The sequence below is a fragment of the Phascolarctos cinereus genome, unplaced genomic scaffold (assembly GCF_003287225.1).
Source record: "Phascolarctos cinereus isolate Bilbo 61053 unplaced genomic scaffold, phaCin_HiC Scaffold_4;HRSCAF=312, whole genome shotgun sequence".
In the NCBI taxonomy this organism is placed as follows: domain Eukaryota; kingdom Metazoa; phylum Chordata; class Mammalia; order Diprotodontia; family Phascolarctidae; genus Phascolarctos; species Phascolarctos cinereus.
In genome coordinates, this window is record NW_027555847.1 from 225,686,696 (window position 1) to 225,710,590 (window position 23,895).

At 44.7% G+C, this 23,895-nt stretch overlaps 1 long non-coding RNA gene across 2 annotated transcripts; it reads left to right on the top strand.

Annotated features, from left to right (window-relative positions):
• Positions 1–3,612: 3,612 nt before the first annotated feature.
• LOC110223205 (uncharacterized) lies at positions 3,613–10,570 on the top strand. Of its 2 annotated transcripts, none has more exons than XR_002328624.2 (3): positions 3,613–3,849; positions 7,686–7,798; positions 9,940–10,570. It is a non-coding gene; the product is annotated as an uncharacterized LOC110223205 (long non-coding RNA). The 2 variants fall into 2 exon arrangements; XR_002328623.2 differs by lacking the exon at positions 9,940–10,570 and adding an exon at positions 9,682–9,889.
• Positions 10,571–23,895: the final 13,325 nt, after the last annotated feature.

Consider the following 23,895-nt stretch of genomic DNA (forward strand, 5'->3'; position numbering starts at 1 on the left):
TGGTTGCAGAGAAGCCTGGGAAGATTTGTATGAACTGATGCTTAGTGAAGTGAGCAGAACCAGCAGAACATTTATAGAACACTGTAAGGACAAACTACTCTGGAAGACTTAGGAACTTTGATCAATGACCAACCCACAATTCCAGAGGACTCATGATGAACATGCTGCCTACCTCCAGAGTACAGATTGACATACATATACACACATATAGACATATATATTATATAGTATATATATAGTATATATATATATATACACACTATATATATATACACACACACACACATATGTATATATCTCTATCTATTTGGACATGGTCAATATGAGAATTTGTTCCAGTTGACTACATATTTGTAACTAGTTTTTTTTTCTTACTTTCTCAAGGGTGGGGGCTGATGGGGAGGTAGGAGGGAAAAGATATGGAACTGAAAATAAAATAAAATTTAGTTAAAAAATAAAATAGGGCTAAAACTATGGACTTGGTTTAACTTCACCCAGGTATGAGGATAAAATGAATAATGTGAAAGCTCTTTGAAAAGTCTAAAACATTATGCAAGCACCACATAAACGTAAAGTATAACTTCATCATTATTAATAAAAGAATCTCAACTCTCCTTGCAATCCAGGTTGAGTAATAGCAGTATTTAGTCTTTCCTGCAGACATCCAGGCAGCCCTAGTAGACATGCTTGGCAGAATCTTATAGTGGGACTAGGTTAAATGGAAAACTATCCATCCATCAGCCTAGGAAACATGAATCCCCTAACTCAATAGGCTCCTGGCCTTGTTAATTTTGCCCTTCTGTCCACATGGAAGTTCTCTCCTAGAAGGAGGAGTGCACAGCCGTTCAATTCTTTGGGGAAAAGTGATGGTCCTTTATATAATGATGTCGTCCTCTGATAAGCATTGCAAGGTACAGCAAACCTCTCAACGGTGCAGTATTTATGCTGGATTTCAACCTTCCTGCCAAGGCAGAGAAACTGCTGATGCCTGCATTTTGGACTCCCAAGAATGCCAAAGGAACTCGGTACTTCAGTCCCCCAGAGTTTACAGCCTTTGGGGAATCTCCAGATGTGAGAGAAAAACTTGCGTAAAAACAACTGTCCCTCCCCCAGCCCTTAGACAAGGGGTTCCAAACTCTAGTGGTTTTATTTATTTGGCCAGAGAGAAGCTTTGGTGGGGCCTGGGGATTTTTTTTTTCAGCCTGTTTGTTTTGAGAGTCTGTATTTATGCTCCTCAGAAATTTACAAAAATGTTTGGGAACTGTTGGGCTGGACACCAAACCAGATAAAATTCATCTCCAGCACCCACCACCTCCCAGCCAAACAGCAGCCCCCAAAGGCTCCCAAAAGGCATCATTTTCCAAACTGCACATGGAGGAACGTAAAAAGGAGTAAGTGAGGGGTGGGGTCATCATCATCATCATTATCCCCCCTTCACATTGGGAGCAGGGGGAGAGAGAGAGACAATCAAAAGCCTCGAAAAAGCGGGAGGGATGGAGTTGAAATAATTTGCAGCTTAAAAAAAATTGGAGAAAGGAGCATTTATATTGAAAGGTTAATATAACTGCAAACCTATTCAAATGAGGATGGTTAGGGCCCGAGGGTGGGGAAAAGCCGTTAAAGCCGTTAGTGCCACAGTGGCAATCAATGTTCTGGGAGGAAAGTTCTCTGATAAAGAAGCTAGGGCAGCATTCAGCCCAGATGTTCATTTGTCAATGCAAAACAAAACCCAAAAAGCTTTAAATTATTCTTTACAACTAGAAAGACGCTAGTTAATACACACCATATGAGCAGAAATGTCCTTTTAAGCCGTCCTCCCCCATCCCACCCCCCACCAACCCTCGGGAGTCTATCCATGGCTGGGAGGCTCTACATGGTGCAGCTAGCGCCTCCTTGCAACACACGATTCCCCCCCATCCCCTTCCCCCCTCCCGGCCTCCCCCGACGCTTCCCATCTCTCCGGCTGCAGTTCAATCCTTTTCAAAAACTTCAGCAAAGCCGAACATGCTCCTCTTTTACCCCCCCCGCCACCCCCACCCCCAGCGCGGAGCTCCACCTTACCCTTCCCTCCCCCTCTCCCCCACTCTCGCGTGCATTATTTTTTAATCTGATGAACAAACTGCTCTGCAGTCTTTTAAGGGATGATGTAATTCGGTTCCTTCCACCCACCCCCGCCTCCCTTAATTAAAAAAAAAATCTCTCCTCATCCTATAAATTTTTATTTGGGGTTTGGGACACTGCCTCAAACACTTTGAACATTTCTTCATGGGCGATCTTTTTTGGGGGAGGAGGGGTTGCGTCTTCCTTCCTCCCCCCCAAATATAACGCCATCTATTCAAATTAATTCCACTAATGGGAGAGCAGCCTGCATGTTGTGCATTTAAATGCACACTTTGTAATATTTTATAGCTAACCTGAAGCTCAGAAGCAGCGCCTTACCCGGTAAAAAACCATTAGAGGGAAAAGTGCAAATGGAGGAAGGCGGCGGAAAACTCCCAAGCTTAATAAAGCACCAGCCTACGGGGCTCCCTTCCAGCCCCCGAGGGAAGAAATGCCCACCCCCACTTAAAAAAAAAACAGAGGGGCCCCTATCCCTCAGAAAAGAGTACAATGGGTTTCTCTCAAAACAGCGAAAGGGGAGGGGGGAAACCCTAGCAGCCTGGGCGCGGCGGGAAGGGGGCGCGCAGGCATGGCAGAGAAAGGGCGCAGGGAAATCAGAAGCCCCTGCGGCTACATTTCAAACCTGGGAAGGAAGGCCAGGGTTTGGCGACGGGGGGAGCGGGCTGTGGTAAGCAGCGAGCACCCAGACGCAGGCACACATATTGGGTTCCCCTGCTGCACCCCAAGCTCTTTTCCCCGCTGGACCTGCGTGCAGTAGGCACGCGCGCACAATCCCGGAGACGGAGCCCAGGAAGCCCCGGCCCCGCGCGCGCGCGGCTGGGAGGCTCGGCCAGGTTCACACAATGACCTTGGGAGCCCGAAGACCCAGGGCCGCTTGGCGCCTCGTCCAGCCCCGGCTCTCCCCCTGCAGCCCGTGGACCCACTACAGCAAGAGGCCGCTCCGCCTCGAGATCGAAAGATTGAGTTGCCTCCTACGGAGTCTAACACTAACATTTTTTTAAAAAATAAAAATGCAGAGTTCTCTTTTTTCTTTGCCATCCCCCTCCGCCCCCGCCTTGCAAAAATCCCTCTTGTGGCTGGGCATAGCTAATGAACACATCTATTCTCGGTGTCTATGGTAAAAAGCGCTATGTTGGGAGTTCCAAAAAAGCCAGCTCTGAGCTCAGAACGGAGGCTCCCGGTCGGGTTTCGCCCTTAAGAGGCGAGCAAACACACAGCAGCAGCCCGACCGCAGCCCAGGCTCCGCGGCCCACCCTCCTCCAAGCCCTGAGCTCTCAGAAAGCAGGGCTGTGCGTGGAAAGCCAATGCTTCGGGAGCCAGGAGGCTGTGCTCAAGGACCCAGGCGACCTCCCCACCCCCATCCCAGGCTCCCTCCCTCCTGGCTCGGCCTTCCGAGGCTTTTGTGTAAACATAGTCCTCCTCCCTCTGGAAACTCCAGTCCTAGCTACAGGTTACTTGGCTGAGTCTGATCTTAAAGAGACCTGAGCCCTTTAATCGCCCAGAGGCAAAGGCGCACAGTGCTTCCAAACCGGCTGCTAACTGGGTGGGAATTTGCAATCTTTGTTTCCCCCTCCTCCAACCTCCCCAGCTGCAGGCAGATGTGATTTTGAACTCTCTCTCCCCCTCTTTCTTTACTTTCCCCTCCTCCCTCCTCTACAGAGAGAGATTTCTTTTTTATGCTTCTCTCCCTCGATTGCAAGACTCAAGAAGTCTTTTCTACCTTGGGAGGTGAGTGTGTGAAATGTGATTGGGGCTGTTTTGTTTGGTTTGGGGTTTTTTTTTGTTTTATTTTTGCTGCTGCTTTGCCGAGCTCCCTTCTCCTCTGCCTGTCCTCTGGATAAGTTTACCAGTCAAAACAAGTTCTCTATTCCCCTCAGCGGGAACACAGCCTGCGGGGCTCATGAAAGGTCTCCTGTTTTCTTTCTGCTGAACATACAGCAGATCCCCAGTCCACCAGATACTAGTGGAACCTCCAACCGATAGCGAACTCTACCCTGACCGACTGCTCCTGGAGCAACGAAAGGACAGAGGGCTCTGGGATTCTGATTAGGGGGAAGGGTTACTGGATCATCCTTCCCCCCAACTCCCACCCGCTGCTTTCATAGGCCATCCAGCTACGACTCATTCTACCTCATTCTAGTCCGAATGTACCTAAGGCACTCACTGAGGTGGTGGAAACAGCCCTGGCCTAGGGGAGATGACTTGTAGTCAAGTCCTTTGACCTACATTTAATCGTAGTCTTGACATAAGTGTGTCACCTCTCTGAGCCTCATCCGTAAAATGGGGGTAATAGTACTATCACTAACCATTATTTTAAGAAAAGCATTTTTGAAAATCTTGAAATACTATGTTACTGATTAGTTTATTATTGTTAGTGGTAAAGATAGGTATTTATATTACCTGCAGAGATCTTAATACCTGGAATTCCAGGGTAACCATGAAACAATAATGCAAGAAGACCTATGTAGTCTTTCCAGGAGTAACCTTGTGAGGAGGGTGCCGTGGAAATTAATTTTGAAGGTTAGTGATTGGTGTGTTTCAAAGAAAGCTTTCTGAAGAAGATGCGGCTTGAGTTATTTAAAAAGGTGAAAGGGGCATTGTGACAATAATATTTCAATATAGGCTCAGAGGTAACCTGTAGGTGAGGAGGGATAGAATGTAAGATCCTTGGGGGCAGCTCCTGTTTCTTTCTATTTGTTTGTCCCTCCATTGCCAGCAGCCAGCACAGTACCTGGCACAAGGCAGGCATTTTAATAAATGCTTCTTGAATGAAGGAAAGGGATCATTAGTGGGGGCCAACCCAGGGGCCTGCTTCACTTAGGCATAAGCCCAGGACAGAGCAGATGCTCAAAAAAGACTTATTGAGTCAAGAGCAAAAACTGAAGCATGTGACAGCCTGCAACAATTGTAGTCGGAACTGAGAAATTACTCGTAGTCCTCACTTAAGTGGCCAGGATAGTGAGTGATCTAAAAACCTTGTCACCGCAGTTGAAGGAACTAGGGTTGTTTATCCTGAAGGAAAAAAAAATGAGACTTAGAAACTCTCTGGAAAAACACACATATATATGCTGGACACACTTTTTAAAAGCTTATTCTGCATTATTAATATTTTCACTTTAATTTCTTAAAGCCCAGATAGTCACCAAAACAATAAACCAAGCCCTGATTTGTCCTGTTTGCTGATTCCCAAAGTGCAAGGTATAAGTAAATGCTCACACTGAAAATTTAACAATCAAACTGGGTCCAGGACATCCCTGCTTAATAGGTTTGTCAGAAATGGCTTCAAGTTTCTTAAACTCTCTGGGCCTTAGTTTCCTCATATGTAAATTGAGGAGTTTTGATCATATAATTTCTTCGAAGTCTGTCAATAAGCATTTTATTAATTTAAATTAAATTTATTAATTAAGCACTTTGTACCAGGCACTGTGCTAAATAGTAGGGATACAAAGAAAGGTGAAAACAGAACAGTCCCTGCCCTCCAGAAGCTTACATTGCAATGGAGGAGTCAACATGCAAGTGACTTTGTCCCTACAAGATATATTCAAGGTGAATTGGAAATAAACCCTTATGCAGATATTAGCATTGAGGGGAATTAGTCAAGGCCTCTTGCAGAAATGAAATTTGAGGTGAAACCTGAAAGAAGCCAGGGAAGCCAAGAGGTGGGGAGTTGAAGCTGGAGAGCATTCCAGGCCTGGACACAGACCTTGGGACAAACCACCGAAAAAAGCAGATTCAGGTAAGATGGCATGTCCTGTGAAAAATAGCAAGGAGGCCAGAATCACTGGATCACAGAGTATATGAAGAAGAATAAACACACAAAAAGAATGGAGACACAGGAAAGGGCTAGGTTTAAAAGCCACAAGGAGGGTTTGATATTTAACCCTGGAAGTAATAGGGAACCACTGGAATTTACTGAGTAGGGGGCAGAGAGGTGGTCAGACCTGCACTTTAGGAAGATCTCTTTGGCTTCTGATGGAGAATAGACCAGTGTGGAAGACTTGAAGCAGGGAGAAGTCTATTTTCAATAATCCAGGCATGAGATGATGAGAGCCTGCACCAGAGTGGCAGCTGTGTCCAAGAAGAGAAGGGAATGTGTGTACAAGAAATGTTTCATAGGTAGAATCTACAGGACTTTGTTAAGTGGATGACAAGGTTTGGAACCTGGGTGACTGGGAGAATGGTGGTGTCAACTGGAAAGGGAAGAGGGGAGGGTTTTGAGGGAAAGATTAATGAATTCAGTTTTTGGACATGTTGAGTCTATGAAATACTTCAAGGGCTGTCCAGGTTGAAAAGGGATTAGGCTTAGCCTCTGTAGCTGATGGGATATGTATGGGGTGTCAGGGGAAAGATGTAGGATGAAATGGATGGAAGTTACAGGGAGGCAGATTTCATTTCAGAATAAGGAAGAGCTTTCTAATGGTTAGAGCTGTGTGAAAGCTAAATGGGTTGTATATGAACAAAAATATTTCTAGAAGCACTTTTTTTAGTAGCAAAGAACTGGAAACAAATATGTACCTGTCAGTTGGGGAATAGCTGAACAATTTGTGGTATATTAATGTGGCTGAAAGAAATGATGAATATGAAAAATTCAGAGAAACTTGAGAAGACTTGTATGAACTGATGCAGAATGAAATGAGTAGGATCAGGAGAACAATACATACAAGGAGCACAGTGATGTAAAGGAAAACAACTTTGAAAGGCTAACTATTACTTAAGAAGAATAATGATAAAGCCTGCCCCAGCCAGGGAAGACACAGAGACGGACTAGAGATGCGGAATAGGATATATATTTTCAGATATAGCTCATGTGTTGATTTGTTTTGTTTGACTTCAAGGGAGGGCTTCTATGGGGCAAGGGAGAGTTAGTGTGAGTCACAGAAATACAAAAAAAAAAGAAAGAAAAGAGCACAGATAAGACATCAATCAAATATACAAAAGAAAACAAAAACACTCAGAAGATGACACAAACAGCAATTTTATTGCTAATTTGTCAAACTTAATAGATACTTTAAAAATACTATATAACAGAAGTCAATTATTTCATATCCTGTCCTTGTTATTTGCATATTGGGATGGTTGTGTTTATTAATGATTAAAATCTTAATAAACATTTTTTTTTAAATGGACAGACTGCCTCACGAGCTTCTCAACACTGGAAGTGTTCAAAGAAACTGGTTGATCAGGTGCTGAAGGGATGTCTGTGTTAAGTCAGACCAGATGGCCTGTAAGGGCCCTTCCCACTCCAAGACTCTATGACTGTGGATCTCTTTTGTTAGTATTTCAGCCTGCTTCCTTTTATCTTGTGCTTTCTGCAGCTGTTTACACTACTATGTATTATTAACCCTTCATCATCTGAAACACTGTTATTAAGTTGCCTTCAGAGCTCCTAATCTCAATAGCCTTAATTCTTCAGTTCTTTCCATAAGGACATGTTGTTACCTTCTTTTCACTATTTACATTGCTGTTTTCTAAAAGCCCTCTTAAATTGAGCATTTCTGAAATGGATGCTGGGTTTAGAGGAATATTTGCACTAGAAATGACCTTCCTTTGCCCTCATTTTATAGAAGAGTAAGCTGGGCCTGAAGAGGTGAAGTAATTCAGGGAGTGCCCAGGCCATCCCAGTTGAGTTTCCGTGATAACCATGAAAGCTAAAGAGCTTTGCCACTCTGCATCTAAGGTGAGGACTGAATACCTGACACCTTGTACTAACCTCAAGGGTACTGAAGCTTTCCCTCTCCCTTGTTTTTGGTAGGATGTGGAATTGTTTGTTTTCATCACAAAGATGCTACCACCACCCCTTACCTACAGAATGACAACAGAGGGCCACCTCCCACTTAACCCTCAGTGTCACCATAAAGGGAATACGAACTATAATTTAGAGCATTAACACAGAAGGGTCACCATCCACCCTGACCTACAAAGTCGATTCAAGGTGACACTGTGGACCTTGACTCAGAATTTTTAAAATTATTTTTATTGATATTTTCTGTTTCTTACATCACTATAGTTATCCCAAGTCTTTCTCTGTCTCCCAGACAGCCATCCCATATGACAAATTGTATTTTTTAGCCAGAAAAAAAAACAGCAGAAAAACATGTGCAACGTGTAATATCTGTAGACTTCTCATCTCCACCAAGGGGTAGGTTAGAGGTGTCTTGTCATATCTCTTTATTTTAGTCCTGATTGATCTTTATAATGAGATGAGCCCTTTATAATATGAGCTCTTTATAATTTTGTTAATATTTTCTTCTGGTTTTTTGGTGTGTCATTCTTTTTATTTACATTCTTGTAGTTATTGCATATATTATTTTCTTGGGTCTGCTTCCTTCACTCTGTATCAGTTCAGGTAGATCTTTCCATGCTTCTCTGTATTCATCACACACATCATTTCTCACAGTATAGTAATATTATATCATATTTATGCACCACAATTTGTTTAGCCATGTCCCAGTTGATGGGCATCTGTTTTGTTTCTGATTCTTAGTTATCACAAAAAGTGCTGCTATAAATATTTTGAAGTATATGGGGAGTATGGATTTTTAAAAATCTATTTGCATAATTCTAAATTGCTTTCCAAAATGGTTGTGCCATTTCATAGCTCCACCAACAATGTATTAGTGTACCTGTCCTTCCACAACCCGCCAACATTAACTATTGCCATTTTTGGTCCACCCTCCCCAGCCGTGTATCAGAATGTAAAATAAAACCTCAAGGTTGTTTTTTATTTGCATTTCACTTATTGTTAGTTATTTGGAAAATTCTTTCATGTGGTTGTGAATATTTTGCAGTTCTTCTTTTGAGTACTGTTTGTTCATATCCTATGACCATTTATCTGTTGTCTGACCTACAGTGTTAATACAAAGATAAGCCTGGTAATCCTACCCTACAATATCAATACAATATCAATCACCACCAGCCCTAATCCATATCACAATTATAAAAGGGTCACCCCCAAAGTTAACCTACAGTGTAATACAAAGGTGACCTCACCAAACTGGAGTTGCATTACCACTGCCCCAATCTACAGTGTCACAACAAAGGAGATACCACGACAGCTAACATACGATGTCATCACTAAGATGATCACCACTGATCACCTACAATGCCAATGCAAAGGTGATACCATGGACCCTAACTTATAATGTCAATAAAATTAATAATAACAATAATAGTGCTTCCTATGTGCCAGACACTGTTAGCACTTTATAAACATTATTTCATTTGATCCTCACAACAATCCTGGGAGGTAGGTACTATTATTATACCCATTTTACAGTTGAAGAAACTGAGGCAGAGACTAAATGACCTGCCCAAGGTCACATACCTAGTAAGTCTCTGGGACTAGATTTGAACTTATGTCTTTCTGACTCTAGGCCCAGAGCTCTATCCACCTGGCTGCCTCTAGCCACCATCCAACTGAACTCACAATGTCACCATAAAGGGGCTACTTAACTGCCTTAACTTACAGCGTCCACAAAAAGGGGTTACTGATAGACCCTGATTCACAATATCAGTTAGAAGGAGCTGCCTCCAATACTAATCTATGATGTCAATACAAAGGTGTCATCAATGATCCTGACCGCCAAAGAAGGTTCTCTGAGGAAGTGGGTATCTGCCACCTTCCACTTTCCTAAAGTGACCCCCTGAGGATTCTCAGCAGCCAGACTAAGCTAAGATGCTCCTCTGAAGCACCAGCTTCTTCTGTTTGTTTTGGTTTCTTCTTGCTGTGTATGGGGATTTGGGAGTTTGGTTTTTATAAAAATCAGTTGTTGGCAAGACTTAAAGCGTGTGATATTTTTATCCTTGAAACATGCCCAGGAGCCAAGCCAAGATGTTCAAGTTTGATTCCTGTTCAGTAGAAGCCTTGGAAATACAGGGAAGCACCTTCAAGCAGAACAGGTCAGCAATGCTTCAAACTGCGGTTCCAGTGCTGCTGGCAATCTGGTTAAGCTTTCTGGTGGGCTTACCCATCTCACACACACACACACACACACACACACACACACACACAGACCCGCAATTCTTTTGCCTTTGCATGTGTCTCCTTACTCTTTCCGGGTCAGTGATAGTCACTGAAGGGGAAGGGACAGAGAAAGAAAAAAACTCAAACGATTCTTTCAGCAAAGGAAAGAATGATGGGCAAATCTGAGGTTCATGGTTACATAATAACAACTCACATTTATGCAGTGCTTTAACTTTTCCAATGGGATTTCTCCCAACAGCCTAGTGAGCTATATCACTGTCCCCTTTAAATAGATGAGGGAACTGAAACTCAGAGTGGGTAAGTGATTTGCCCGTAGTCAGACAGGTAGGACATGAGAGATTCAGGATTCAAATCCAGGTCTCAACTCTAAACCCAGCACTATTTCTACAACATATGCCGCCACTCATATGTACATTGCATGCAAATTACATACACATACATCTGTGGTCCTCCTAACAATTTTATTCCCACAGTATGGCCCTTTGAAGTACCAACTGGAGACTTTGGTAAAATGAAATTTAAAAAAAGAAAAAAGAAAATCTTTTCTGATCTTTCTTCCTTGTGATTGTGGATTCCCAAACAGACTGATGTATGAAGGAATCAACAGGATGGCTTCACCAGCTTGGGAAGCAATAAACACTGAGGGAGAATTAAGGTGCCAGGAATCCAGGTAACAGAATTTTTAGTTACCAGAAATACATCCTCAAATGAGGAAGGCATGAGCCCTGCTGAGAACACTGTAAAACTTGAAGCATTACATAAATGACCAGTTGTTATTATATATCTGCAAAGATCCCAAATGATGCGCAGGTAATCTCAGGTTTTCCCATCATTGTTTCCTCTCCTGAAGGATATCATCGTGCCATCTGCCCTAAAAGACAGAATTTGGGCTTTTCTCAGAATCACTAGAGGCAGCCTACTGAGTGAAATAGAAGGTGTCCTCAATTTGAACTCAGAGGACCAGGGTTCACATCCTAGCTTTGCAACCTCGAGGCAAATTACTTAACCTCTCTGGACCTCATCTATAAAATGAGGGGGTCAAATGAGATGATGATTTCAAAGGTCCTTCCAAGCTCTTGATCCTGTGATTCTTGCACTCCTCCCCAGCATCCACACACACACCAGCTTGGAACAGAGAAAAAGTGTAAGAAGCCCTCTTTCCTTCACAGACCTGCGATGGGTTCGTTTTGGACCTGACTGAGCTAGCAGTAAAGGAGGCAGATAGGAGATTCAGTGTCCCCTAGAGAACCCAGTGAAGAGACAGATTCACTGGTGGTGGGCTTAGGCACAAGCTGCTCTGGAGGCCAATGTGAGAGAGCTGCCTGGGAGGACTTTTTGGAATAATGGATCCTCTGTCTTTGGGAATGGGACACTGATTCAAAGCCAGGGATGTTGCTTTTCAGATTCCGCCATCAGAATTCCTAGGAAGTAAGTCAGTAGAAACAGAATAGTTCATACTGGCTCATGTTTTCCCAGCTGGAGGGTGACTTCTCCATCGGATTTCATAGCACTTTTTGCTTCTTTTGGGCATTTCTCATATGAATGAATAAAGACTATTAAGTTTCTCCAAAACAGGAAGCAAAAGTTATTTACCTAGTGACTGTTATGTTCCATACAGTCCTGGCTTAGTGAAACATTCTCTATTGTCCTGCCCCATATCTATTCTAGCCTAGTAAAACATCCCCTAATCCCCCTTCCCCTCAGCAGTCAAAGTGATTTTCCTGAAGGGCAGGTCTGACCCTGCCCCTCCCATCCCCTCAGTGAACTCCAGGAGCTACTATGGCTTCCAGGATCAAACTCTTCTGGTTGGCATTTAAAATCCTTCACCATCGGGCCCCCTTCCTACCTTTCCAGTTCTACTTTAACCCCCTTCATCCCCTCTGTTGAATCAGCTCCACTGGCCTTCTTGTCATTCCTTGCACATGGAACTCCCAACTCCAGTCTGTGCCTTGGTATCAGCTGTTCATCCCAGCAGTGTCCTCTTTCCTCACATTTGCCTCTTAGAATCCCTAGCTCCCTTCTAGGCTCAGCTGGAGAGAACTTTTTCCTACATGAGCCTAGCTCTTCCTTCTTTCTCTTCCAAATGACAAATACTTACCATATATACAAGACAAATACAAACACAAATGTATACAATAACCTAGATGCATATATATATATTGGTTTCCCTGAAGGATAAGAGCTCCTTGATGGTAGGAATTGCTTTAGCTTTTGTCTCGGTACCTAGCACAGTGTATTTGTATTTCCTTTATCACCTCCCACAAAGTAGGACAAGTTTGTTGTCCAGGACAGGAAATGATTCATATTCAGTAAAAAAAAAACCAGGAGCCATTGCAGCAGGGCTAGGTCTTGAGGTAAAAAGCTGAGGAGCTAGCTCAGGGCTTCTTCCTGTCAACTGGACTGGAACCGGCTTCTAATCTGTGAGTGCCTGTAGCCTGAACAGAACAGACTGGAGACAAGTGTTTCAGGACATAAACAGAAGTTTAATTAATTTCAGAGTGAGGAAAATGGCATTTGCAAACAGAATACCCTGCCCTCCAACAAAGGAGGAGTTAACACTGCTGATGCTGGGGTCACTTATATACATGAAAGGGGTTGGACCACTACTCAATGGTTGGCATTTCTTGGGACGATACAGGTGTTCTTGGATACCATGGGAAGTCATTGTCTCAAGTCTCTTACTCTTTGGGGTGCAGAACCAGAGTTCTGTGACGGGAACAGGAGTGCAGTGCCTGGCAGTAACAAGGAACAGGGATTGTGAACATGTGATGGATGGCCCTGGGAAATAGGGGGAGCTAAATCCCTCAGTGCTGGTCCAAGCAAGACATTTTGCCAGAGGGTGATATCATCCAGAGTGCAAAGGATTATCGTTATGCCAAGCTAAGGGCACGGCCCACTTGCAGGGCCTTAGCTCTGGGAAATAGGGTATCTCCAAAATAGTTTGACATTTCTTTATTTATTTTTCCTGTTTAACAGAAGCAAGATTAGGAACTCAGGCTAGAATCTAGTTTCTGGGCCCTTAGGACCTCTGTCCTTGAAGAGCAGTTAGGGGTTTGAGGAGAATCAAGAAGAACAAGGGAGGAAGATGTTCCAGAAGTAATGGAGAACAGCGTGGCAAAATTTATGAGCTGTCTTCTGTGGAGAGCAGAAACCCAGAAGGTCTGGGTTGGAATCCTGACTCTCCTAGTCACACCAGATGGTGTGACCCTGGGCCAGTGACTTCCCCTCTGGAGGCTCTCCACTTCCCCACGTGGCAAATGAAGAAGTTGGACAAGCTGATCTTAGAGGGCTCCTTTTCCCTCTAAACACCATAGATCCCATGAATGCTTTGGAAGCCTCACCTTCAATCCTGATCTCTTCATCCTGGGACGTCTCTTGCTAATTGTTTATGTCAGTGTTAGCCTTGAATGGTTATTTGTGATGTTCAGAAGAGCGAGGACAAGGAGTCTGGGTCATTTTGAGCAGTTATCATTGTTCTATGTGGTATCGTAAGCGGTCATTCCACGATTTGCTTCATTACAGACAGTGCATTTAGTTAAGTGTGTGTATTTAATGGGCGTCCGTTCTCAGCAGGCCAGGAGGAGCTCAGCTATAGAATGATTACAGATGCAAACGTTGGGGGAGGCGGATGAGGAACACAGCAGGAGACACAGGGACTCAGGGTTAGACTCGGGGGTGGGGAGGCTGTTGGGGCCATTCTCCTACCCTTTCCTGAGATGATGAGCCATCCCGAGGAAGCTGACTAATGTCAGGGAGGCCAGGACCCTCATTACTGAGACCAGTGGCACATTTCTTCTCTTTCCCTTTGGGGGATATTCCTTGCATGTTCTAAAGCCTGTCCAGTAGAGACACAATCTTTCCTGGAGGCCCATGGGAGGGCTTTGTGAAGCCTCTATATTCACCTCATAGAGAACTAAAAATGACCACAATTAAAGCTAAAACATGACAAAGCACCTAAGGTCAAAATCACCAGCTCTCCCTCCCCATGTATTTTTTTTAAAAAGATACATTGAAGGAAGCAGGTCTCCAGGGATGATTTGGTTACCCAAAAAAATTTTTTTAAAAGTTTTAGAAAACCAGATAATGGAATTACTTTTCTTCTCTCTCCCCACCACCCTGACCTCTCCTTTCATTTAAATGTTCTAAACCCAAACTCCTACAACCTTTGACTGGCACCCAGGGGGACACAAAGACAAACCAGACCAGAAATTCATCCCCACAGACCAGCCTAATTGAATTTCACCCTCTGAGAGTGCAAAGGAAAAAGAAAAAAAGTGGAAAAAAAAAACCCCAAACCCGTAAACATCATTGACTGCAGAGCGAGAGCAAAAATTATTTCAGCATTAATAATCTGGAGGGTTATTAATAACACCAAAGAGGACATGGAAATAGATGTGATTTTTATCTTGACAGCGTCCCTTTAACCTTAACTGAAATCTTTTGCTTCAACATAGCTGGGCTCTGGGGGCTTTCAGTGGTTTCAGGGTCCTAGTGCCCCAAGCTTGGGGGCAGGTGGGGAGGGCGGAGCTGGCTGTGCTCGAAGAACAGGAACTTACTTGTCTGGAGGCAGAGGATGCTCAGACAGGAAAGGAATGTCTTCCCCAAAGTGGTTGTACAGTCAGCCCCCACTCTGCCTTCCTCTCTCTTTCTCTCCTTGCCCAGAACATGATGGGTTAGGGTTAATTAACACACTAATGTGGGAGGCCTGAGGCTTTCTTCTCCCAGAACATCCTCCATGATCTGGTCCCTACCCACCTTCTCAACCTCATCTCCTACTAATCTCAGCCAGGCTGGACACCTCACTTTCCCCTAAACAAGCTTCTTGCCTTTGTTCACATCTATCATCCTCTTCCCTCATCCGCAGCAATGAGTCTCCTCCCCTCCTCCCTCCTTCTCTCCAGCCGTCACAATCCTTTCCATCCTTCAGTGCCAGACTCAAGTACCGACACCTTTGTTAAGCCACCCCAGATCACTACACACTACAGATCTTCAGTAATGTTCACTTGGGGACAGCTAGGTGGCTCAGTGGACAGAGCGCCAGGCCTGGAGTTAGGAAGACGCATCATCCTGAGTTCAAATCTGGCCTCAGACACTTACTAGCTGTGTGGCCCTGGGCAAGTCACGTCATCCTGTTTGCCTCAGTTTCCTCATCTGTAAAATGAGCTGGAGGAAATGGTGAAGCATTCCATTATCTTTGCTAAGAAAACCCCAAACGGGGTCACAAAGAGTTGGACATGATTAAACAACTGCTTGTCTGGGTAACTTATTCAGAGCCTTAGGATATTTCTTGTGTTGGTTTTTTTTGTGCTTTTGTTTACCTGAGTGACCACGAACAAGTCACTTCACTCAGCCTCAGTTTCCTCATCTGTAAAATGAGGGGGTTGGCTTAGAAGGCCTTTGAGAGCTCTTATGGTTCTAGATCAAGGATCCAATAAACTGGTCTTTTAATATACTTAAGCCTTGTTTCCCAAAAAGGCTGTAACTGCCTCCAGAACAGAAGCCATGTCTTCTACGTCTCTGTGGTTCCCATATTGCCTAATGTTGCCTCCCAAACAGTAGGTGCTAAATCAATATTCTAAAGAAGTTAAGGGGTTCAGCTAGGTGGCACAGTGGATAGAGCACTGGCCCTGGATTCAGGAGGACCTGAGTTCAAATCTGGCCTCAGACACATAACACTAGCTAGGTGACTTTGGCCAAGTCACTTAATCCCATTGCCTAACCAAAAAAGAAAAAAAGAAGTTAAGGGTAGGGTGGGAAGAGGAAATCTAGCTTGGCTCTAAAGGTTTGTGGTTGCTGAAGTATATGTCACGGTCCCACAGGCTCCAACATAGGCACACCTGAGAGACCAGAGGAGGGTTTAGAAAGTGTTGGCATTCACTTGACACTTACTAGCTGTGTGACCCTGGACAAGTCACTTAACCCCATTGCCTAGCAAAAAACCAAAACCAAACCAAACCAAAAAAGAAAGCGTTGGCATGGTCCCAGCTGTTGCTTGTGACACAGAATCACCACTGCCCAGCCCTCTGGTATATCCTGTGCTTAGGACTTCTCCAGCAGGATACAGTGACACAATGCACAAGAGTCTTGCCAGGGACACACACATGCACACAACAAAGATACACAGAGAGAGCCAGCAGGCTTCCATCAGTGGTACTGCCATGAGATCTCACTTAGTTCTCCTGAGCATCTTGAACATGCTCAATTCTATAACCACAGCTTGCGAACTGGTTTAATTGCATCCCAGAGACCTAGGCTTAGCTCATCTATGCTGCCTACAGGCAGGCTCAGGGGCGGGGAGGGGCTGAGCTGCCTTCCTGTCCCCACTGCTCTCTTGCCCCGACCTCCTTCTTGATTATGGTGGCCGTATGGAATACTAGACCAGACATCTAAGGAGTGAACAAAGTCCCCACTGTCCTCCACACTTTCTTTAGGCAATATGTTAGGGTACTTTATCATCACCTTTAATAAAATTTCCCTCCTTCTCAGGGATGGGTCAGATAAGCACAGTCCAAGCCTAGCATTCAGGATGTTACAGCAGCTGGAAAGGATATAAATTTTCTGCTGTAAATTAAGTAGAGGGAAATCTTAAGGAGCTCGTTTCTTGCCCTTGGAGAGGCATCCAGGAGTCATGACTCTGATGCTCTCCCTTTTTATAGCTGTTGGTTGTCCTTCCGGATGGAGCAGCCAGCCCCTGCTGAGGACATCGTGTTCCTCATGATGAAGCGTCTTGGCAGGAGAAGGAGATGGAGCAGACACCTGGGGTGGCATTTCCTTGTTTGCTGCTGCCCAAGGGCCCAGTCAGTCTGCTTACTCATGATCTTATTTCCTGCCCCCGATCTCTGCCAACTGAAATCCTCTCTTTCTTCCAAGGCCCGATCAAAGTTCTCCTCTGTGAAGCCCTTCCTTCACCTGAGGTTAGACACTCATCACCCCTCACCCACAATACTGTGATCGCCCTGCCTCTGGCCCCTCCCTTCTCCAAGCCATTCTCCACACAGATGCCAATGGAAATTCTGAAGCACAGGGCTGACAGTCATTCCCTTGCTCAAGAAGCCCCAGTGGCTCCCTATTATCTCTAGGATGAAATATAAAATCTTTTGTTTGGCATTTAAAATCATTTATAGTCTGGATTCAGCCTTTCTTTTCAGGCTAATTACACATTCCCCATCTCGACTCTCCGCCTCCCACCAGTGCTACATCTAACCCAGCTAGCTCACTTGATCTTCCGTATAAGACATTTCATCTCCAGCCCTCTTGCCTGGAATGCTCTCTTTCTTCCTCTCTGCCTCTTAAAATTCCTAGCTCTGGGGTAACATCGGCCCTGGAGGCAGGAGGACCTGAGTTCAAATCAAGCCTCAGACACTTACTAGCTGTGTGACCCTGGGCAAGTCAAAAAGAAAAAAAACACAAAAGAAACCCCTACCTTCCTTCAAGGCTCCATTCAAGGACCTCTATGTACAAAGGGCCTTTGCAGATTTTACTGAATTGTTACTAACTATCCCTCCCCCCAAAAAAATTAGCATATACTGGAATGTGCTGGTAAATACTTAACAACCGGCTCTCCAAAAAGAAGAAGTACCCAGGAGACACTTTTAAGCTTAATCTGTATTATTAGTGTTTTCTCCATCACTTCCTCAAATCTAGACAATCAACAAAATAATAACTCAAGCCCTGTACCATTTGCCATTTCAGAGGTGTAAGGCTCAGCCTGAAAGCTTTACAATTGTTTCTCTAGCTGTCAGAACTGGCTCCTACACAGCCTGGCTTGTACATGTCTTGTATTTACGTCTCTTGCGCGCGCGCGCGCACACACACACACACACACACACACACAGAGTGCTCTCCTTGTTCACTCTTTCTAGATCACTCGTTTCGTGGGTAGACCATCCTGGCCAGAGGTGAGCTCTCATCTGTGTGGGAGCACTGAATGTGAATCCTGGCCTGGCTATTTCCTGCTTATATATGAGCTCAGGGGTTTTTTTGTTTGTTTGTTTGGGTTTTTTTGGTAATTGGGGTTAAGTGACTTGCCCAGGGTCGCACAGCTAGTAAGTGTCAAGTGTTTGGTCTGAGGTCGGGTTTGAACTTTAGGGACCGTGCTCTATCCGCTGAGCCATCAAGCTGCCCCCTGTGAGCTCAGTTTTAAACCTTCATAGCCTCAGTTTTCTTCATCTGTGAAAGGAAGGTTGAATTGGATGGCCTCCAAGACCCCTTCATGCTCCACTTCCCTGAGCCTATGAACTGAATACTAAGTACTTAATAATCAAAGTATCAGGACTCGATCAGGCTGCCTTGCAATTTGTGTACAAGCCTTCTCTTCCTAAACAGGATTGTGAGCCCCTTGAGGGCAGCTACTGTGTTATTCATTTTGGGATTGCATTGGCACCATAGCGTACAGAGAGCTGGTCTGGAATCAGGAAGACCCATCTTCCTGAGTTCAAATGTGGCCTCAGACAGACATTAGCTGTGTGACCCTGGACAAGTCATTTCACCTCATTTGCCTCAGTTTCTTCATCTGAAAAATGAACTGGAGAAGGAAATGGCAAACCACTCCAGCATCTTTGCCAAGAAAACCCCAAATAGGGTCACAAAGGGTCAGACATGACTGAAAAATGACTGAACAGCAATGCCTTTAATATTAGGCAGAGTTAAGAAATGTTTGTGAAATGAACATAGCCTCTTTTCTGCCCGTATTGTTGCACTGTGTGGCATACCAGCAGGGCCCCAAGAGAGCTTCTCTGGTACCCAAGAGGTTCAGACTTGAGGTATGTGGTCTGTGGGGTTAGGGATTATCTTCATTAGGCCTTAGGGACCTTTCTAGACCTGAGGCAATGATTCTATAAGGGACACCCTCTTCCCCTGGAGGAATTACTGTCTGAAAAGTTTGGATGATTTCCAGTGTCTTCCCCCTCCAACCCGCACAGTCTGTGGGCCTAAGGCAGATGCCTCAGATGCCACACCCTGGTTCCACCCCTACCAAAGATTCCTGCAATCTAGTTTGTATTCAGATCACTCCATTCCCCATTGGACAGAGGGTGGAACATTTGTCCCTGGGGATTTCCCTAATGAACACACACCTATAATTAACCTAACTGGCCACTTGGGAAACACCGTTATTCACGGTAATGTACCTATTAGAAACTCATTTACCTGGCAGTTAAAAAACAAGCATCACCACCAAAAAAAAAAAACAAACCAAACAAACCCCCAAAACACCAAAACCCTGAGTTAGGCAGGTGAGAGCTAGATTAGAAAGATTCAAGTAATCTTTCCATCTCATACTCTGAGTGTTAGAACCATCCCATATTACCCCAAAGTGAATCTTTAGCACCTAACATTGCAAGGAATGGATTTTTCCTTTTCTCTTTAAATGCCCTGACAGGATAACGTTGGCTTCATCTGCACTTTCCTTCTTCATATGGCCTATTTTCCACCGGGCCCAAGGACATGACATCAGGGCTCTTCCCTGGCGGGGAGATGGATGAATTGGCCTCTTGGGTTTTTCATCTCTGATTGCTCTGACACCAGTGACCTGGACCTTGGCGGGGGGGAGGCTCATCTATGAATCATGCCATCACAGGAGCCAAGAAGGGTCTGTTCTCCATATTCAGGGCCTCCCAGACCAGGTACCTGCAAGGTTCAATTTCCTAAGAGGATGGATGAAAAAAGAAAAATCCTCCGTGCTCCTGGCACCAATTTGACCAGGGGTCTCTTGGGATGAAACATTTGTCCTTGACCTCAGTGGGGAGACTAAGAAAGAACCTGGGCACCAGCTCCAAGGCAGGATGGGAGCCCCTTCCTCATTCATAACCCCTTATCCATCAGGCTCTTGTATTTCTCTAAGAGTGCCAAGATAGGGTTTGACTGTGGGCAAGAGACAGAGCACCAAGTCCAACACTGTGGCCTTTGAGATTAGGGGCTCCCCTTGTCCCCCCACTTAGGTAGCAAGAATATGATAGGCCAAGACAGAACTGGCAGACCATAGCCTCTTGGAAATGAATCAGGAAATTTTTTTTTTCTTGGATTGATCCCTGGAAGAGTGTAATATCCATTCCCTGCCCATGTAAATTCGCCAACCCTTCTCCTTAACTTTAATTTTCTTTCTATAGAAAAATAAACTAATGATGTTTGCAGAAGGCACTCATTTAGGAAAAGGTCTAGACTCAGCACTTTTCCTCAGGAAGGCAGTGATGTGTTCAGAGGACAGCAGCGTGTGTGCTGGGGGAAGGGTGAGAGGCGCTGATTAATCTAGTGGGGGGGGGGATGGTAATAACCTGCTCTCTTGCTGTATCTATTACCTGCAATCTAATGCCAAGGTCTAATGGAAGCACCTTCAGAATGGGACCGCCCTGATGTAATCAGTCCCAAACACTTCAGATTTGATGCCAAATCCGTTAAATATCCTCCAGTTGGCTTATACGCTATGGAAAGAGGCACTGCCAGTGAATTCTGACTCTACTGCAATGACATCACCTCAAGTTCTTTGTGAGGAGGCACACAAACTATGCTGACTCAGTTTCCCCACTTATAAAATGGGACTAGTAATGCTTACCAGTTTTCCCACAGCTGATCGGTGAGAATTTGGGCACCCATGAAAGCTAAGCGTTTGCTACCTTCTTAGGGGAGAGATACGGTAAACATCTCTGCTAGGATTATTCCTGAGAGCCTGTCCTCAGCCTCCCCAAAGACAGAAGAAGTAAGAACCAGTCCCAGCTTACTCTTAGATTTAACAACATTTCTGGGGTGCAGAATGGCCTGCCATTTAGACATTCCCAGCTTCATCGTAGTTAACTGCTCACTAGTCACCAGCATCACAGAGTCTCAGAGTTGGAAGGGACCTCAGAGTTCATCTAATCCAACCCGTAACTGGAAAGTAATTCTCCCCGCAATAACCCAACGCGGATTCGTCCAGCCTTTGCTTGAAGGTCTAGGGCGACCCTGTCACCTGAAGCAGCCCGTTCCACTCTTGGAGAGTTCTCATGATGAAGAATGTTTTCCTTATACCAAACCTGAATTTGCCTCTTTGCTCCCTCCACCTGCTGTCCCTACCATGATCTGGCACCCAATGGCACCCAGGGAAGCCGCAGTCCCTGCCCGTCAGGAGCTGGTGGGCTGTAAGCATGAAAGAATGGAGAGAGTAGTGGAGAATAATGAAAAGGGCTTCTAGAATGAGAAGATCTGGGTTTGAATCAAAGTTCTGACCCTCACTGTGTGACCTTGGCCCAGTCACTTTTCATCTCTCTAGACTAGCTTATCTCTAAAGTCCCCTTGAGCTCTAACATTTGCAGATGGGACTGATTTCAAATTCACTGATGGGATGTCGAAGCCACAACTGGAGCGTCCAAATTGATGAGGGGACCAAGAGGTTGGAACTTAAACACTAAAAGGCAACTTCATACATAAGGCACAGTGACTAGTGCCTGAATCCATGGTGACTCTACTTGTTATCTGTAGTACATGGAGATTAATCCTTCAACACCATCTTCTACGAAAGACAAGAGACAGTATGGGAACCACATGAACTCAGCATACAGTGGTGCTCTCCAGAGTTCATTGGGTCATGGAGAAAAAGAACTTATTGACTGCTAGAATTTTGAGACAGCAAGGAGGATCCAAGATCATAGATTTAGAGCTGGAAGCGTTTTGGAAGATCACTGAGTCCAGCCCACCCCCCATTTTACAGCCAGAGAAACTGAGGATGAGAGGGGTTAAATGACTTGCCCAGGGTCACACAGCTAATATCTGAGTGGGATTTAAACCCAGGTCTCCCTAACTCCAAATATAGTTCCCCATCTACTCATTTTCACAGATGGGGTAAATGATGTCCAAAGAGGAGAAATGACTTTTCCAGAATCACGTAGCCAAGGTTCGCACTCGGGCCACTTTTACATCAGGCCTTTTCCATGGCAATCCTTTCCCCATATCACTCTTAATTCAGAGCTTCAACAGAACAACCGAAGAGTCTGCAAGGTGCTGGCACTTTCTGGATACACACACATACACACGCATACACATATGCCTGTGTGTGCACACAGATGCCTTTTATCTTTTATATCATAGTCATTTTCCTCCCCCTGTCCAGATTGAACCCTCCATTATAATGAAGAAAAACAATTAAGCAAAAACACCAGCCATAGTGACTACATTTGACGACAAATACAACATTTTACCCTAGTCGTCCCCCATCTTTTCTGAGAGTAAGGAGGTGTGTATGATTTATTATCTGTTCTTTGAGATCACCACTGGTTTTTCAATTATACAGGGTCTGACTTCCTTTTAGTGATCTTTTCATTTAGGTTGTTGTGTATACTATCATTTTAGATATCATTTTCTTCTGCGCATCCACAGAAATCTTCCCATATTTCTCTGAATTCCTCATATTCGTCCTTTCTTCCTGCACAATAATAGTCTATTACATTCATATATCAGAGTTATTTTTAGCCATTCCCCTACGGATGGGTACCCACTTTGTTTGTTTCTAGTGTAGTGCAGTAAGAAAGAACAATGGATTTGAAGTCAGAAAATCTGGGGTCAAAGCCTTGCTCTTCCTCTTACCTTCAGGTAAGTCACTTAAATTCTCCTCTGTTTAATGGAGTTGGACTAGCTAACCACAGAGATCACTTCCAGCTCTAAATCTCTGGTCCTATGTTACTGCAAAGAGGGTTGCTATGGATCTTTGGTATGTATTGTATTTTTGTTTCTGTCTTTGGCTTCACTGGGATATATTCCCAGGAGTGGCATTGACTGCTGGGTCAAAGGGCCCACACAGTTTAGTCACTTTTCTTTCATGATTCCAAGGATGGATCTCTGAAACAGCTGGTCCAATTCATAGCTTCCCTAACAAGTGTGTTAGTGAAACACTTCCTGTTTTGATCAGGGCCTCTTCTAACTCAGCCAGGACACAAAGGCCACTGCTAGGTGTCTCATCGTTCTCACTTCCATCCCATTACAGCAGATCATTGTGAGGCAGCACCAGATGTCCAATCAGAGATGAAAGGGACCTTAGCGAACATCTAATTTAACCCCCACATTTTATAGAGGAGAAGAGGGAGGGCTAGAGAGGGGAAGGAATTTGTCCCAAGGTCATGGTGGCTAATTTGTGGAAGAGTCTACAAAGTCCATTCTTCTTTTCTAGGTCATGGTGGTTCAGGACAGCTAGACCCTCAAAAGAACTCTATATATCCAGGGACTGATTAGTCAACAACTCTTCCAGTTTCACCTTTGGAGCCAGAACCCAGAAGAAATGACCTAGAGCTGAGGAAAGCTTGGCCATCCACTCAGATCTTAAAAGGGCTTTATTTAGTGTTTGTTTTGTGAGGTTTGCGTGTGTGGGGTATGTGTATGTGTGTGGGGGGGGTGGTAGGGTGTGGGGGGTGTTTATGTGGAGTTGTGGGGGTGGGGGTGGGGGTGGTGGGGGGTGGTATGTGTGGGTGGGGGGGATGTGTGATGTGTGCGTGTGTGTGTTTTCAGATGGAAAGCTTTAAGTGCTGCGACAATGGTAGCCAAGGAAGAACGCATAAATATGTGTGGTAAGCACAGCTGTGATAAAAAGGGACTGCTGTTGTACAGTAAGGCTGTTTATACAAGGAATCTAAAAGCCTATGTTTAGGGTCTTTGCTAGTTCTAGTAAATCCACCACTCTCCCAGGGAGCTAGCCTGTCTATTCCATAGACTCTAGCGACACCCACTGGTCCCTGACTCCACCATCACCATAGAAACCTCCAGGTGTGGGGCTCTGGAACAAACCTCGAGCCCCAGGGTAGACAGGACCTGGAGCTGGAGGAAAAAGGAGA